Genomic DNA, 17,513 nt, shown 5'->3' on the forward strand with positions numbered 1-17,513 from the left:
ATGTTGCTCAAATAAAGACCTGTGGATCAAGCTTCTGCTGTAATAAACGATCAAAAAAACAGACTAGTGTGCAAACTGCTAATTCTTGGATGGATCTTGTTTTCCCTGCGATGCAGTATATTACCATCAAAGTAACAATTCAAACTTGATTCTTTTGCCCTGATGGAAGCTCTGGTGAACAGTGATTTCAAACATAAAATGCTATTTAAATCCCAAAGGTGTTTTGGAAAGGTAGCATTTAATTTTACAGACAAATTCCCTTTTTTTCCCCTGTATTTTTTGCAAGTCACCAAAGAATAAATACCAGTTAAATGCTGACAGCCCTTTTCTTCATCCTATGGACTCTCTTTCTTCTCATACTGTTTCTGATTTTAGTGATCCTAGGGTATAGCTGACAGGAAAGCAATCCATATGCATAATTCAAACAACGCAAATCGCTTTAAGTCTCACCTTAGTACATATTTTTCCATCATTTTCTTCAGAGAAAGAGCAACAACTGTTTCCATGAGTTTATGGGTCTTAGTTATGCACCATTACTTGTCATTTTTTCTCATTACACCATCTACACTATATTTACATAAAGTCATATATAAAAAATGTGCTTTCTCCCTCTAGCTCTGTTTACAATGATGTCTTCATATAAAACTAGCAAACAACTTGCTAAGCCATGTATATATACATATTGTTCATTCTTAACCACCAGTGCATTGGCACAGACTTTTGTTATATATGTTTTTTCTGCAATGGGCAAGAAACACAGATAGTTGAAAAGCTCAGTGAGAGGGTCCTTACATGCCAGGGCTCACAATCAAGGATTACAGCGTCTCCACAAGCAGGAGATTCAGTGGTTGGATCGTTGAGACTTGAAAGACCACAACTCAATTTTCTTCCAATGGAATTAACACTGCTGAGCAGTGCAGAGTTAGAATGATGCTGCACAGTCACTGCTAGAGCCACTCTGTGAAGGGAGACACCGAGCTTTCACTGCCTGCTCCTAGATGTTATTTAATGCAAAACACATGCAGACTGGAATATCACAATGCCTCTCTTGCTTGAAAATCACAATCAATATGTTAGGGAATTGCTCTGCCACACAAAAATTTGTATTTCCTCCTGCATGGAGGAGCAGCAGAGAATGGTTTTGAGTTCACTGTGCCAAAGCACAGTGAGGCATCAAGGCACGCATTTCTGATGGTCTTATTTCACAAACAGTGAAAATCTGAATGAATAATTAGGTTCATTCAAATGAAAAGCCTATAAATTCTTTACACTGCCTGAGGACCAGTGGTAGGGCTCACACATCTTTACAGAAAATCCTGACTTCCAGAAGCAAGCCTTTGTTATTCACACATCTGCACTTGTGATGCTAGATTATGAAGACACCACAAATGGTGCAGACTTTGACGGAGAGAAAAATATTTTAAAACACCTCTAAAATCACTCCCAATAGCTCTTCCTTACATAATATTACTGCTCTATCTATCTGCTATTTTAAGAAACAGCACATTTTCATGCACACACTTACACACTTGCACATTTCTGTTTTACAATATGCCTCTGGTTGAGAACTGCCTAGATTTACAGCTGGCTATTAAACTGATCTCTGTCTTATCAGTGTTACACTTTCTGCCTATTTGTTAGATTATCAGCTCACTAAAGGCCTATCTGCATTTTATCTATGCAGTATGATTAACAAAATTGCTCAGAAACTTAATGAGCTACTCACAGTATTTCTTTGATAAGATCTTCAGTGTTATTATGCATTTCATAAGCTCAGCAGCAGTGTGGGTCCCTAGGAGCAGCCATAAATACCAGCTGGGGTTTTCAGGTCCCTTTTGCATAGCAGGGACTGCGGAGCACAAAGCCAGTTCTCCTGGCTGTGGTGTCCCTTGGCCACTAGGTGGAATGACTGCAAAGCAAATTAAAAGCATTTTCTGTGCAGGGCCAGGGCTTCACCTGCCTCCCCTGGCTGCAGAGCCCGAGGGTGACTCACAGCACTCCAGAGCAAGGCCATCTCTGTGCTGACTCAGGCTTTCGCTCCCAATAAGGCAGCATGGAACAGGAGCAGGACAGATTTACAGCTGTTCTGTGCTGGGTGCAATAGTGACGGAGCACGAGAACACATATATTAGCCTCCCTTCAATGCTCTGCAGACCTCTCAGGTGTAGGAGGATGAGGATGCTGGTCCAGCACGTACCTTCATTCTGGCTGCTGATATCTTACTCAGCGGCACAACTCTCCTCACTCCAACAGTCAGAACCAGAGGAGAAAGATTCCTTCCAAGCACCAGTGCTTCTCATTGCCCTTGGGGGAGGAATTTCTCAAGTGCCAACACTTGAAACTACCCAAGCAATAACTCTGATAGTAAATGCTTCTAAAGGTCACTGGTAAGCATTAAAGTCAGCACAATCTCTGTAGACTGAAGCTAAGTATTGATCTGGCCTCCATGGCTGGTCCCCATCACAGCCCCTCAGCCTTGAAACTGCCCACGTTTGGTTCTTTTGCCAGGAGAGTATCATCCAAGGTGTGGGTATGCAGCAATAGCCTCCACACATTTGCAGGAGAGGCTTCAAAGCTGTAGAGCTCACAATCACACATCTCTGACGGAGGAGGTGAGAGCAGAATTTAATATGATTTGACCTGACTGATGCATCCCAGTGAAAACAATGAACAAAACCAAGTTGATCTATGTTACAGAAAGGAAATAGATCATTTCTCTGATATATGTCTCTATTTACATATGAAAGTGACCTTTTCTGGATGGATGAAACAAATATCAGCAATAATCTGTTTATTTTTTCCTCTACCATAAATAAGATGTCAAATATCTGAGGTTTATTTGCTTTTGAACCTTATTTTCCATGTAAATTAATGTCTAAGTGGACAGGTTAATTTGTGGAAGCCTCCTCAGAGCACCTCATCCAAGCTTACACACCGAGTTTCTGCTTTCCTGCCCTCTAAACATTTCCATTAATCCTCTGTCTCTACCCACTTCTACTGCAACATTTATACGGACTTGATGGGCTGCAGGAAACGGGCAGAGGAAAAGCAACACGTACACACAGACCAGAAGAACAAAGAACAAGAAGCACAAACCAAGGAGAGCAAAGCAAAGATCTGAGTTTCTTAGAGGCTTGTTTCCCTTATCTTTCAAATCAGCTCAGAATTGGACATTTCTTGTGCACTGGAAGAAAACGTGAAGGAGGGAAGTTGTGTTTTAAATATCCATACCCCCAATGGTTCAGGATACTGAGGATTGGGCTGGAAATAATGCAGTGATAATCATCATCAAGAATGTGGTTAATCAGCATTAGCCATATTGAATTTACCAGCAAATCTAGACAGCGGACTTGTAGAAAACAAGCGTACAGAACCTGTGTTTGTTCAGCCCAACACTGCTTTCTCCTCACAGGGCCATGTACAGTATGATGCTCTGTTTAGTTTTAATCGATTTAAGCAATCAGACTTCCACTACTTCCTTTGGGAGATTATTGCCAGACTCTACTTAAAGCCTCCTTGTGAGGAAATCTTCCTTCCCTTATTTTCCTCCTTTGTCTCTCATGATATTTCCTTTATGTATTCCGAGTAATGTTTTATCCTTCTGGAGAAAAAGCTGCAAAGCTGTTAGACTCTTTGTCTCCATGTCTTCTGCAGTTGGTGTTAAAATGTTTTAAAAAAACCCTGTCTAATTCTAGGAAAACAACATCGGTCACCATCACAGAATAAGAAGCTTAGATGAGAGTCAGCAGTAAGAAAAGCTAGTAAGGAAGGCAGCATTGCAGATACAAATACAGAGCGTATATCAGTCTGATATTTCTGTGGATGGGCTGGACGTGCTGCGTGCTGCAGAGTTCATTAGTGCATACTCATTAACCAACTGCCCAGACTGCCAGATGTCTCAAAATCCCAGACAAACAGACAAAATCCTCCAATTCTGCACAGACAACATTTCTTATGGGGAGGGGGGGGTGGAAGGAAGAAAAAAAGGGTTGTTTCTAAGAGAAATGTGGATGTCTGGTAACCCTGCCTCTGACGGGTAACTGTATGAAATGTTGCATCTGGATCAGGTCGGCCCCAGAAAAATGCCAGCAAATGTGAGTTCAATTTTAAGAGGGGAAAAGTGATTAAGGGAAAGGAAAGATCACTGTAAACATGTAGGAATTTAAAACTTGGCAAGACGGTATCTAAAATGGAGCAAGATAAGGTTTACAGTAATCTGATGCACACTACCACCAAGAACAGAGAACTGTCTAGTTTACTGTGGGGTGGTTTTGCTGATTGCAAGGAGAAGAAACCGAAGAAGTGAAAATGTCAGGAAGCTTTCCTGACTCTGAACCTAATGGGGAATTCAGTGAGATCTTAGAATGCTTTCCAGGAAAGAAGATGGACACTTTATGTCTGAGTAAAAGCAAATCAAAGCTAACAAAGCACAGCCTTTTTCTGGTGGGGTGGGCTTTGACAATTTGGTATGCCTTTTCTGGCCCTGGTTTCTGTGTTAGTGAGGGCACATTGCCAACCACCTTCCAGAAAACAGCATCGAAATTCAACAGCAAACGTATGTAAAACAGTTTATTTTAAAATAAAGAGAATGTGGGGCAACCTCAAAGAATTCTTTTTCCCTACCCCTCAGGTTACAATAAGCTCTGCAGCACATTAGCTGCTAAATCCCACCACATCATGGTGAATTAGATGGTCAGACCTTTGGATGCGCTGAGAACGCAGAAGTCCCGACTGAGAAGAGCACGTGCGGATGATTATCTTTGTGCATTTGAGTCGTCTTGCTGAAATCAATAGGAATACTGATGGGTGTTCTGTGAAGCATGCAAGCTACTTGTAGGATTATGGATTATATTTTTAGTACTGTGATTTTCAGGTTAAACTCATCATCAGGCACCTAAAAACAGTTAGAAAACTCACATCTCGAATCTCCAGACATCGATTTAATTACTAAGCCATTTTGCAGGGAAGGAAGAAACAAAAATTGAATCAAACCTCACATGTTGAAAACCAAATCCCAAATTGAATATTAATTTAAAACAATTGGGTAGAAACATATGAGAAATGTGACCATTTCTTGTGGAAGCAGAAATAAATCCACTAGTTACACACTGCTATGCCCTACTGTGGTACCCATTTTGTTAACAGTTTATCCTTGCTTGTGCAGTCTAAAGGCATCTGTGTAGACTGCTTAAATCCATCCCAGCCCCTGAGTTTGACTGATAAGCCCAAGGATGCAGAAAACAAACTACGAACCGCCTCACTCGGCCAGCATGTTCCTAACACTCCAACTTATATAATCAAACACATGCTAGAAATAGGAGATAAGATTAGTGACAGTTAACTGCTGCTATTTTTTGTTCCACAGCCTGAAGAAGGTCTCGGGGATTAAACATTAACTCTAATCTTATTTGCTAAAATTAGCACAAACTATATTCTTTTTCTTTTGCAGCCAATTGCAAGTATAGCGCATAAGTTATTTTCAGAGTGTAATCTGATAACAAAAATCAGTCACCGAGCTGTTATTCCATTAAGAGTTAAGAGACTTCCTGGTTATTTACTTTGTTATTTTTACCAGGGATGGTGAAGCCTGGCAGAGTCTGTTTTTCCTAGCTTAAGGTTATTCGGTTTTGGAAAACTATCTGAAGGATGTAAACATGTTACTAGGCTCAAACAGGTGAGCCATGTATGTGAAATACACAGTGCTAGATGTCCCAGTTTCACAGAATTACAGAATCATTAAGGTTGGAAAAGACATCTAAGATCACTTAGTCCAACCATCAACCCATCACTGCTGTGCCAACTAACCACGTCCCTCAGTGCCACATCCATGCAGTTCTTGAACACCTCCAGGGATGGTGACTCCACCACCTCACTGGGCAGCCTGTGCCAATGCTTCACCACTTTTTCTTAACATCCAACCTGATTTGTCTCTTCATATGCACTCAGTAATCCAGCACACAATTAGAAATGGTTTGGAAATTATCCTTTTACATAGAGCGGGAATTCACGAGAGGCAGGAAAAAGTCAGACAAGGATTACAGAGAGCAGAGCGCTTTCCCAGACCAGTGGCAGAGTGTAGGAAATGCCAATGCATTTTTTCCCCCTTTGACTTACCAGTGTTTAAATGTGCTCTCACCAGCAGCTCCCAGAGGCATTTTCCCTATATGCTCACAAAGCCGTGAAGCTCCTAAAATGAGTCAACACTATTGAAAGTCAGCTTGGGTGAGAAACACCAGATGCAGGCATTTGTAGCATCTGGGATCTTAAGCAGGAGAGGAACTTAACTTAAAAGTCGCTGTTGGAGAAGGCTGATGAAGAGAGGCTGTTGTTTCCACTTTAAAAGCACTTTTAAAATGAAGCATATATCCTGCTGGCCCGTGTTTTCCACTTTACTGCATCAAGTAGTGTATGCAGATTTAGGCAGAAGGGCAACCTGAAGTTTGGGAGTTATTTATCTCTGTGTCTCACCCTCACCTCCTGAAACTGCACGGAAAACAAAGGTGTGAGTGGGAAGTTGAGTGGAGATGGCTATCTGGATTAATGATCTCCTGTGAAAGAACGGACAGCCTTGGGATGTGATGTCTGCTTTCAGCTCCCATGAGACTGTGCTCACTCAAGGAGCTGGGACCACTGGACCAAAGCAGTCATAGTGCAAACATCTGTCAGAATGAAGATCTCCATGTTTATTTCATACCAACAGTGTTCATGTTCCCTTTTTACTCTAGAAGCATGATCTACAGCACAAGTCTCAGTATCATGGACTTAGGACTCTGGCTCCAACACATCCTTCAGTGCCATGCTGGCATAGCCCATACTGCCTGACCTTGCTTTTGCCACCTGGAAGATGCAGTAGCCACCCTTCCACTCTCGTGGCTTCTTGGTGCCTGCAGAGTATTGCAATGATCCCCAGTGGAAGGTGAGGCAGCGCAACATGAGCTGGGAAGGAAGTAGAGGTCACCCGTCGCCGATTCACCCCGAGGGCAGAAACCAATGACTGTAAACTGTGACTGTCACTCTGTGAGAAGTGCGTCAGTGCTGACAGAATGGCAAGTGTTTAAGAATTGATTGCCTGCTGCAAGGATGGCGTAAGCAGCAAGGGAATCGATGCTCGCATTATTGGTTATGTCAGCATTCGCCTACACATGACTTTGGGACGGAGGGTGGGAGCTAAGGCAGCCAATACACACGGGTTTCTCCAAATCAAATTCACTGTGGTAATGGTGCCAGTTTCAAAGTGTTATTGGTTCTTGAGCATGAGACCAAGAATGTCAGATGAACCAAAGAGGGAGATGGAATCAGAAGATGGTTTAGAAATAAGGTAAGAAAAAAAAAAAAAAAAAAGGAAAGCAGTAAAAGTTAAATTTCAGAGTAATTTCTGAATCAACTGTGATGGTTATTTCAATCTAAGACTTCAACTTTTATTTCATCTGGTTACTGAAATCCAGCTAGAATTATCTTGACCTTTCAAAAATGAGACTGGTTTTCAAATGAGAATAAAGATTTTGCTTTCGAAAATCCTGACAATATCCTTGGGGATGTTCAACATCCTTCCCATCCAGAGAAATATTCATGGAAAATTAATTTACTGAATTTGCCACAAGCTTCAGTCTTCCCAAATTCCACTTTCTAGAATACAATGGTTATTGAGAGATAAGGTAGAAATCACCAAACACAAGCAGGAATGTTTTGCTGCTGACATAGTTCTGCTGAGGAAACAGGAGGCATCAGTGCAAAACATGTATGTGAATATATTTGCAAAAAGAAACATTACAGGACTGGAAGATGTGGTGCTTGTTCATGGCAGGGAAGCACTGCCCGGATCATACCAGATGGCCCCTTGTACACTCAGCCCAGTGGTTTAGGGTCGGTTTGTCTGCAGCATGCATGGCGTACAGGGATGTTTGCCCACACCAAGTCACAGTGTGGCAGATTTTATTATAAGAACCTTGCTCTGTAACTCATATTGCAGTCACACACTGATTGGAATAGCGGCAGTAATACAAGTATGTAAAAACAAGTAAGACAAGCTGGAAGAATGACAACGGAAGTGCTGCTGTTTGGAGAAAACGGCCGAATTTCATCTTAATGAACATCTGTGGAAGGAGACAAGTTCTTCCTAGGTAATTAGGTAGCTTGGTGCATGTTATCAATGCTAGAGGCTGTCTAGGGTGTAGTTGGAGAACACAGAAAATAAAGCAAGTACAGCCAGGGGAGCACCTGCAGGCAGAAATAGGTGAGGAAACCTAGAGGTGAATCTCTAGGCTGCCGTGTCCACGCTCCACATGGAGGTGTTAGAAAGAACATTGGAGGTGTTTCAACCAACTTTTCTCCAAAGGACCAACTCAGCAACGACATGCCTGAATCAACAAAGAACACTTACGAATCAGTGGCACTGATTAGCAGCTTAAACATTGGGGCATGAACTGGAAAACAAAGCCAAGGGAGATTGCAGCTGTGATATCTGGCGGTTTGCAGTATGCTCCTTTTTCCAATGCAGCTTGTACCTTAAGAAACACGGAAGGTAATAATGAAGGAAGGCACAATTGAGCTGCTCAGCAGAAGTGCTGCCTTCTCCCCACGGATGCACACACCACCCATGCTGAAACCAGCGGGGAAGAAACAGAACAGATTTTAACCCAAGAGCATAATCAGAAGTAGAGTGGAGCTGTGATTTAAAATTAAAATCAGTAGCATATTTTTTTGCAAAGGAAAAACTAAACTGACCCCCAGATTAAAAAAGAAAGAAAAAAAAAAAAAAGAGAAAGTGTTGAGCAGTGAGGAAGGCGAAGGAAGGAGTGGGAAAGTTTTCACCGAATATAAATTGTGAGAGAGAAGTCTGTGAAAGATCTGTTTAGGTTCATATCATGAGCCAAACTGGGGAGGAAAAGGGAAAACAAAAGGGAGTTTGAGAACTTCTGGAATAAAAAAAAAAAAGAAACTCTAGAAGCCTGCAAGTAGCAAATATCGAAATAGGAAGAAAATGAAGTTGAATGTAGAAATTTGCTAATTCAGAGGGTGTTTGGAGGAGTGGTTCAGAGTTTCTGAAAGCTGCAATTAATGCATAAGCAAATATAACAATATAGAAAAACTAGAAAGACCGGCATATGACACAAATACTCTCTCCCAGTCCTAGCGGAATGTATTTAAGTGAATGAATCACATACATAGTAATACAGTGTACTAAACATGCTGTAATTATTGTACAAAAATAAGAAATACTTCACAGCAAGGGATTTCCCTACAAACCCTACTGTTACACTTCGCCAGTGTAGGAGAGGAAGAAAGGCTGCCCTATGTATTGCTTCGAAAAGCACCAGGTTGCACTACAGGAAAAGGAACGGAGACAGGAGACAAAGGAGCTGAGGCAGCAGCAGGCTCAGGAGCTGGAGCCGGATCACACCACTGCAGTTCACAGATGCTCCAGGGCTGGCAAGAGCTGCGAGCTGCTGCGGACAATGCAGCTTCCAGCACTTCCCATGACCATGTGCCAGCTCAGCACAACACAGAAAACTTCCTTGTGCTGGGAGAGCAGGGAGCAGAGCTCAGCTACTCCCCCAATACTTCAAAGCCAGAGAGGCTTTTCGGGGCTGTGGGAGGAATGAAACGTCAAGCGCTTTACTATTCTGGCATAATAACACAATTATTAACAGGCAAGCTGAAACCCCGTGTAAATATCTCAACTTCCTCCAGGCACTGCATTTTTAAAACAAAAACTGCCAAATGCTGTATTTGTTCCAGTTTTCATCCTGCTCCTCCCTCCAGCCTTTAAATTTCTTGGACATAGACAGGTAACATCACCTGTCCTATGATGGTCAGAAGCGTCCTCCATGTAGAAAAAAAGACAGCATTTCCACCTTGGCCTGTAGCTTCACTGTTCTGGGAGGGAGGGGTCAGGAACTTCAAAGCTCTTTGTGTATATGTGTGGTGATATATGCCTGCATACACCCACACTGGACGCTGAGAGAAAGAGGCAAGAGAAGGTGAAGGTGTGTGTGAGAGGGAGTGAATTAGTCCCATCTGTTCTGAAATCATTTTCGCCTTGTATTTCTATTACCGTCTTATTATTATTATCACACTAGAGCGCTTCTAAAAGGCTACAGTTCTGGCAGCCAGCATCATTACAGCTGCTCAGATTATTAACAGTATAAATAAACTCTTAGAGACACTACTAAGAAAATATTAACTACAATTATCACTGTCTGATAAAATAATGAACAGTGAAGTGTTATTCTGCCATCTCAGTCACCAGTGCACATTTATGAGTGCTGTGAGTAATGAAAAACAGTTTATTTGCATACTGAATCAGCCTGGAATTGGTTCTTTCTGTTTTATTTTGTTTTTATAAAGACACTTTGAATTAGCACCATTTAGTCAGCACAGGCTGAAGTTCTATGTCTGCAGAATTGTACTCTGCCTTCAGTCCTGCAGCATGCAGCCCTATTAGCTCTAAGACAGCCAGAAAACTATGCTGGTAGCAACACATACTTTTGCCTGAGGCTGGTTGAAGCCACTAGCAGTGGAGTCACCAAGAAGAAATCTTCTTTTCTACATAGGCAGAAACTTTAACCCTTCCTACAGACCTTTATTCTTGGGCCTCATTGCTTTTTCTGCCTGTGCAGGGAACAACAGCCCAGGTGAAGTCCATGGCATTTCCTGCAGGAACCCTCCTCCAACCCATCCTGATTTTGCTGTGAGTGCTCATTTTTCCTTAAGCACCCAGTGATACTCTCAAGCTCCAGCCTTCACTGACAGCAATGGGGAACTTGGGTTAGGTTTTTAATTAACAGAAGTTATTATTTCCCTGCAACCATGGGGAAAGGGTGTTTTAATGTCTTGGGGAACAGAAGAATGACTGAAGAGAAGAAAGGGGAGCTCCTGGTCTGTCCTCTTAGCAACACCTTCCTCGGCAGGCAGGGGCAGCCTTCACATATTTGTTTCTTGCTACAGTTGATTCAGGGTGTCATCATCTGTTCATTAGTGAAGATAATTATGATTAAGAGAAATAAGGTCTGACGTCCTGAAGCTGTTTATTCTGGGGTAGTTATGATGAAGCTTTGATTTGGGAATCCTGTTTTCACGAGGATGCTTCCTCGGTTCAGGAGAGGCCTTCCTCCCCACCCAGCCCTGTGGAACCATCAGTCTCCAATCCCAATTAAAGACACCTTCCCATAAAAACATCAAGCAAAGTCCCTGCTTTGATTAGCTGTTTCATACCAGGCCACCACAAATGTATCTGACCATCAAAAGGGAGGGATGATGGTGAAGGCTGGCACTGAACTCCTCCAGACAGGCTCCTGCTGAGGTGCAGAACCAACCCCACCATTCTGAAGAAAAGTCTGCACACAACAGATGCAAAATGAACACTTTCTCCATCAAGGCTGGCAGAGAAGCTCATGATTTGGGGTAACCCGTGGGAGATGTGGTTAGCATGAGCCAAGTTATAAGGCTCTCCACCTCAGAGCACAAACTTGCTCCAAGGTGAGTGCGCATCAGGCTCCTGGGGAGGGATCATGACCCAGCTGATGACGAGAAAATAAAGAGAAGTTAAAGACAGGGATGGCAGCAAAAATACAACTGGAAAGGAAGACAATAATGCAATGTCAAGAGAGAGCAAAGGAAAAGGGATTTCCCTTAATCTAAGTCAGAAAAGAGCTGCAGCTTGCCTTCAATGTTTTTATTCCATAGCCCCTCTTTGTGTGTCCTTTTCATAATCTGCCCAGCATCTCATGTTCCCTGCCTGGTCTCTGCTATGCATCTGTAAGCCTTTTGTTCCCCTAATCCCACCTTCAGCACGTCACCATGTTCCCAGTCCTTGCACAGGGCTGTTGGCTGGCATAGCCAAGGGCTCTGGCTAACCCCATCACTACATTGCCGTGACAGAGCAAGTGAGATGGGGTGCTGAGGCAGGAAAAAGCTTGCGGCAGCCTTGCCTGTCCCTGTCTGTCAGCTGCGGGGGAAGGAGACTTTGGAGGGGGTGATCTGCCCCCCGCCATAAACATTATGGCTAGGATGAGCCTTTGCTCCTTGGTGGGGAAAAACCACACTGCAGCTCTCCTCCTGATTTCCCCCACAGCATCCTCCCTCTCATCCTATGCAGCAGTTGGCCTCTTCTGGATGCCTAAACAGGTTAGACGTGGCTTGCCCTGAATAAGTCACCTACATTAATTTTTCCTCTTTAATTAAAGAGTTATTCTGCGAAACAACTCATGAGAGCTGCTTTGTTGAGAGAAAGAAAATGAAGTACCGTTCCACACACGTTTATAAAAACAAATATACAAATGAATTCTGCTCCACGAGAAGCCCCAGTGGAAGGGAAAACAGAAAATGGTGAAGGAATTGCTGAAGAAGAACTGAAGTTCATTTTAAATCTGTGTACCGTGTACAAATGCTGTCTTACAAATAGGATTATTTAATTTAAACCTTAGATCTGTCAAGTTCCATTACTTCAAATGGAGCCTGTCGTTTCTTGACTTCATTATAAATCAGGATTATATTACAATTTATGTTAGGTTAAGTCACTACTTAGATAGGAGGCAGTGAAAAAAAAAATTACACAGCAGTCAGTAAATAGAGCAAAGTCATTGCACTGTTCTTGAAAGGCAAAAAGTCATCTTGCTAAATGAGGGTCCAAGTTGTCCAGTACCAAGACTGTTACTAATAAATAAAAGACCTCTGGGAAAAGTGCTGAGCATACGCTGGATCTATTTTCAGCTTGCATCAGCAGCTGCTGCCCCTGGGATCGCATCTTTGCTCATACCCTACACCATATGTAATCACTCCAGTGCTGCAACCAGTAAGATAATGAAAGAGCATGGCATAAATCTATACTTGAGTGGAATGCTAAATGAGAAAAATAATACAAAAAAGAGGGAAATAAACCACATTTTCAAGTCATTAGGAAGAAAGACTTTGACATATGAAGTGTTGCAACCATTAATAGCACTTATCATATAGAGTGGAGACAAAGAGACAAATTAATCAAACTGACAGAACTGGGACATTTTATGCTAATGCAGGCTCCTGGGTTTTAGTTCGTATTCCTCTGTGTCTGGAAAACTGATACCATTACAGGGCAGGAAATTGCATGAATAACATGCAACAGATCATAAAAATTCACACACCGAGTGCAGAAACACTGCCAAAAGCACTGTAAAAACAAGGCTAGAGACCTCAACAGAGGAACTACCAACAGCTAATGAATGCAAATAAGTACAGGAATATTTCCCATTCATGCATAACAATTAGACATAGGCTGTGACTCCACAATCTCCAATAGTGTAGATAAAATAAAGCTTGGAGAGCTAACATGCAGAGAGCTAGGGGTAACTCCTGGCCAGGCCAGTTCTGAATTTGTTTGCAGCATCGCAGCCAGCATTTTAAAGCCTCTGGGGAACAGGCATGGCCAAGTGCTGTCCCTGTCTAAATGTACGGTCATGTTAGATTCTAGTTAGTGTTGCAGTAGAAAAGACATGGTCCTGGGCAACCTGTTGTGGGTGTCCCTGCTTGAGCAGTGGGTGGGACCAGATGACCTCCAGAGGTCCCTTCCTACCTCAGCCATGCTGTGATTCTGTGAAAGGCAGGTGAAAGAGGAAATAAAATAGATCCACAAAACAGCCTCACAAAGCAAAAATCCCCCTTGCCACAGTGTAAATCGACAGCATATGGTAAAACCCCTAACAAATAACAACAACTTTTACATCATTTGTTTAGGAAATATAAAATGCACTTGCTGTCCAAAGCTGCAGCTGTGTTGCAAAGGGCAGGAAATGGGAAGAACGACAGGAATGCTGGGCAGGGTATGGTGCAACACAAGACCTTGCCAAGGTTACTACATTTGCCATGAAGACTTCTCAAGGACCTTTAAAAAAACCTGGCAAATCAGATCACTGTGGAAGCACACAGAGCTGATCAGCCGCATGGACACCAGATAACAAATATAGACACAGCATTTCTTATTGTTGCCTGGTTCGTAAAACAGTGACTCTTCTTTCTTGATACCCTTAGTTGTAGCTATCACACAACCCTAGGGAGAAGACTAACTCTCAGGGGGTAAAAGGAGTAAAGCTAATACCTTTTGGAGACACATAATTTCCAGCACTGCTCTCATCCTTCCCAGAATAGAACGAGATGCAGCTGATGGTATTGAGCAAGGCTATCTCAGAGCCAGCCCTACATGCATATAGAGGTGATGAAATTCCAGCTTGCCATGAAGTTGCTTTTTTCCTGAAGTGTGAACAGACTTCAAGCCCTTCCCACATGGAGACCCCATGTTCAGTGGCAGCAGGACAGGAGTCTCAGCAGAACTGGGCATAGAGACATCTTGCTCCCTGTACAATGCAGAGCCCCACTCCAATCTGTTCCTCAGCAGATCTCTGGGGAGACATGACAGGGTTTTATCCACATGAACAGGGTTTACGTGTCTCCAGACCTTAAAATTAACTTTCTGTTCTTTTAGTTGCAACTGGAGTTGCAACAGGGTGCTTGGGCAGGTACCAAGAAATGGCACAGATGCAAAAGTGAGCCAGCCCAAAAATTTTCTGAAGACAACAATGGTGCAAGCTTTGCCTAAGGGGAACAGTTAGAAAAAGACACCAGCTGGTTGATCAACAAATAATTCAGAGTAAAACTATCTGAGAACAAAGTCAGGGATCCAAGGGCAGTGATACAAATAGTCCAGATCCCGAAGGCTGAGAATGACTGGAAACCCTCTGATTAGCTGACAGTGTGTAGCTGTTCTGTTCCTTCAGCATGAAGGAGATCCAGAAGAGCAGCGACGCTAGTGGCTCCCACTAGGGTCACCATGCCTCTGTATCAGCCGAAGACAGAGACCAAAACGCAATCAAATACTCGTCTTCAAAAAATTTACCTGTCTGTGCCCTCTCTCAACATAGAACTCTAGTTGGAACGCTCATAAAATAAATCCCATATGAAAACGATGAAGTTCATATTTGAAAAGGAAGCAAAGCAAACCAAGCAAAAGGTAGCTCTTATTTGTGTCCTCCTTAGTTTTTCATCTGCAACAGGGACACTGAAGGCAGGGAAAGAAGAAGAGTTACTGGTTTCTGCCACTATTGAAAACTACTCTTTCTGATTTCTGAACACCATGACTGCTTCGTAAATGTGAACAAGTTTGTTTGGAGAGTGCCCCAACTCCCACGTGTATTATGGATACCTCCTTCATTCTTCACTTCCTTGGACAGTGCTATAGGTAATATTTGTCCCCACTGACTGCTTACATAAAGTGGGCAAAAATGACAAGAACAGATTGCACCTATGGAAAGACAAGAAATATCCAAATTTTTGTGATTTGGATTTGATAAATGAATTCAGGGATTTAAAATACAGCCTTGGTTTGATGTGCCCAATCTCCTGAAAGATACAGAGTTCAAGGAATAGAGAACTCTTTTATGTACAGAAAAAAATAACAGCTCAACAGGCAGATGGAATGACAGCAGAGACACATCTACCTTAAGCTTGGTTTCCCCTACTGGAAGTAGAGGTGAGCACTAGTCCTCTGTGGAAAGCAGAAGGGAAGTTGTCAGAATTAGTCTTCACTCTGCTTTTTCCTGTCTTGAAAGGTTACTGGCTCCAACCCCCTCTTTTGAAAGAAACAGGAAATAACTTGAGCTTATTCTGTTTTCACTTGACCAAGAATCTCCTGACAGGGAAATTTTCTCTGAAGGCTGCCTGTGTATCTGGAGAGAGAGGTGGCTAGGCAGGTTGTATTACAGCTGTGTGGTCAGAGATGGAAAGATATTTTGCTTTTAGAGTTGTTTAAGACTTGTTTCTTATTAGCTGTAGGCCCTTGAAACAGAGGACCACACGTCTGGTTTTCAAAGGAAAAAAAACACACATTTCCCACAAGCATGGGCAAAAGCTTTATACAGCCAAAAGCATGGCCTCAGCCAGTTAGCTGACAGTCTGACACAAATCCCAGAACACTTCATCAAATGCAGTTTTTGTTGAAACTGAGAACTATACGGGCAAAGTTTGCGTGCACAGTTTTTTTCTTTAAATTAGTCTCTTTACCTTGAAACACTAGCATTGCATTCCCACCCATTCTGGGAACGCAAACTAAGAGGTATTTACATAAAGCAGGGATTTTGGTCCTATCACAATTCAAAAGCAAGCAAACGCGCGAGTAAAGTGTTAGATGCATGATACACTGGATGCCCACATTCTTTTAAACCACTAGCACTGTTGAAGCCCATTTCTGGGTCAATTCATTTACTTGGATGGTCTCTTTTCTGTTTTACTACCCAATAAACACACCTCAGCACTGGCTTTAGCAAGTACATTTGACACCGTGGGAACCAAAGGAAGCACAGAGAACACAAAGCACAGTCCTGGATCACATTTGCCAAAGTCCTCTATAGTCTCTACAGTAAGTCTATACACTTCCATTTCACTTACTTTCTGGCTCTAGCTAACAGTGCATCCCAAATGCAGATGAAGTGAAGAAAAGCTTTCCAGGGACTCACTCTTACACAGGACGATAGTTTCAAGAAGTTTATACATAAAGCTGGGGTTTGCAAGGTACAGTGTTGGCCATTTAGCTGTGCTGTTACAAGGAAATTGAGAGCTCTTGAACTGAAGGGCACAGACTGAAGTCTTATTCTGGAACAGTGAGCAGCTGCTGCAGGATGTAATGTGGACCAAGTGTCTTATCAAACACAAATGCATACTCAACTAAATACAGAATCAGTATCAAAGATCAGTTGGGGTTGAAAGGGACCTTAAAGATCCTCTGGTTCCAAATTGCCTGCTATGGGCAAAGATGCCTTTCAGTAGATCAAGTTGCTCAGGTATGGTTGCCTCAACACCAAAACAAAGATGCCTTTTTTTGGGTGGTGCCTAGAAGTCACTGTTTTTACCTATTGGGACTGAGCCTATCTGTCCCCAAGGACCATTCAGACAGACAAGCAGCAAGTCCATTCTACCCCATTCCTGAGAAATGCTGCAGCCAGTCTTCCAATCAGAAAATCTCCTCAGCGCCTCCTGCATGCTTAAAAGATACACAGGTGGGAAAATAGGGAAGGATAACCTGGTGAGTCTGGATTTGGATTTCAGACGGGCAGCTCCGCCAGCTGTGGGTCAGCCTGTTCACTGCCATGTGAGGTAACATGAACCCAAGAGCTTAGAGAGAAGTAAACTTATCCAAGTGGTTCACACAAGGTGATTCGATCATCAGTGACCTGATGCATGGACCTGTGCTGTAATTCCTATCTGATGCATCAACTTCCACCACAGCATTTGTGGAGAGGTGATGACAGTATTTTATTTGTTCTTGAGAGACCTCAAAGATCTTCTGCTGAAGGTTTTATCTTACCATTATTTAACTTCAGAGCTGATACCTTTCAGTTCCAGCTGTTAGGTGACACCTTGTTTATTTAATGGTTTGAATGTAAGCGCAAGTACTGCAATTCTCTGCTTTCCTCAGACCAGCTATGGCTATTATAACTGTGGGTCCCAAGCTGGTGGCAGTCTCTGAATTACAGCAGGAAACTCCCAAT

The 17,513-nt window shown here is 42.6% G+C and overlaps 1 protein-coding gene across 4 annotated transcripts in view; it reads right to left on the bottom strand.

The window, feature by feature from the left end:
- BACH2 (BTB domain and CNC homolog 2) overlaps positions 1-17,513 on the bottom strand; it is a 179,383-nt gene that overhangs the window by 17,467 nt on the left and 144,403 nt on the right. The gene's annotated exons all lie outside the window — the stretch shown is intronic.

Source organism: Excalfactoria chinensis, chromosome 3, assembly GCF_039878825.1.
Source record: "Excalfactoria chinensis isolate bCotChi1 chromosome 3, bCotChi1.hap2, whole genome shotgun sequence".
NCBI lineage: Eukaryota > Metazoa > Chordata > Aves > Galliformes > Phasianidae > Excalfactoria > Excalfactoria chinensis.